Here is a 1,179-nt window from a genome sequence, read left to right as displayed (position 1 = left end):
TTTATTGTGTGAGATTTATAAAATTCAAGGCATACCAATTTGTAATCCACTTTGTCTGATTTGCTGCATCTATTATTACAAGAGATCAAAATTTTGACATTTTCTGGTATTAAAAAATGATATCTGCCAATTATCCAAAACTATCCAATTATAGATTTTTCAGTTTTATATTCAAACCCACAAGAGATTTAGACATCATGTGCTGACAGAAAGTTGTGAATGTATATACAGCTTGCTGGAGGATGACCCATTGAGGTTGTTCTTAGCACCACAATAAAATTCAAAGCTGAGGATACAACAGAAGTGTTGTCCAATGCAAAGAAAAAGACATCTGTGCTTGCATCTCATTCTTGATATGTTTTAAATATTAATATAAAAGAAAACTCAAAATGCAAATACCATTGAAATATCAAGGGGATCGAATGCAGAATGTTACACAAATGGCTTGACTTGGGATCTCCAGGGGACATGTACTCATAGAATGCTTGCTAAAGTCTTTTTCGCTCACCTGAGCAAAAGGCTCAAGTGAGCTTTTCTGATCAAAATTTGTCCGTTGTCTGTCGTCGTCGGCGGTGGTGTCATTGTAAACTTTTCACATTTTCATCTTCTTCTCGAGAAGCACTTGGCCAATTATAACCAAACTTGGCCAAAAGCATCCTTGGGTAAAGGGCTTTCAAGTCTGTTCAAATAAAGGGCCATGCCTTTTTTAAAGGGGAGATAATCACAAAAATGCAATGATAGGGTGGGGTCATTTAAAAATCTTCTCAAGAACCATTGGGCCAGAGTAGCTGATATTTTCATGAAAGCTTCCAGTCATAGTGCAGATTTAATTTTGTTCAAATCATGGCCCCCAGGGGTACAATGTAGGTTGGGGCCACAATAGGGGATCAAAGTTTTACATAGAAATATATAGGGAAAATCTTTAAAAATCTTCTCAAGAACCAATGAGCCAGAAGAGCTGAAATTTATATGAAAGCTTCCTGACATAGTGCAGGTTCAAGTTTGTTCAGATCATGGCCCCCGGGGGGGGGGGGGTAGATTGGGGCGACAATAGGGGATCAAAGTTTTACATAGAAATATATAAAGAAAATCTTTAAAAATCTTCTTCTCATGAGCCAGAAGAGCTGAGATTTACATGAAAGCTTTCTGACATAGTACAGATTTAAGTTTGTTCAAATC

Source organism: Ostrea edulis, chromosome 5 (genome assembly GCF_947568905.1).
Source record: "Ostrea edulis chromosome 5, xbOstEdul1.1, whole genome shotgun sequence".
Taxonomy (NCBI): Eukaryota; Metazoa; Mollusca; class Bivalvia; order Ostreida; family Ostreidae; genus Ostrea; species Ostrea edulis.
Note: the sequence above shows the minus strand (reverse complement) of the source record.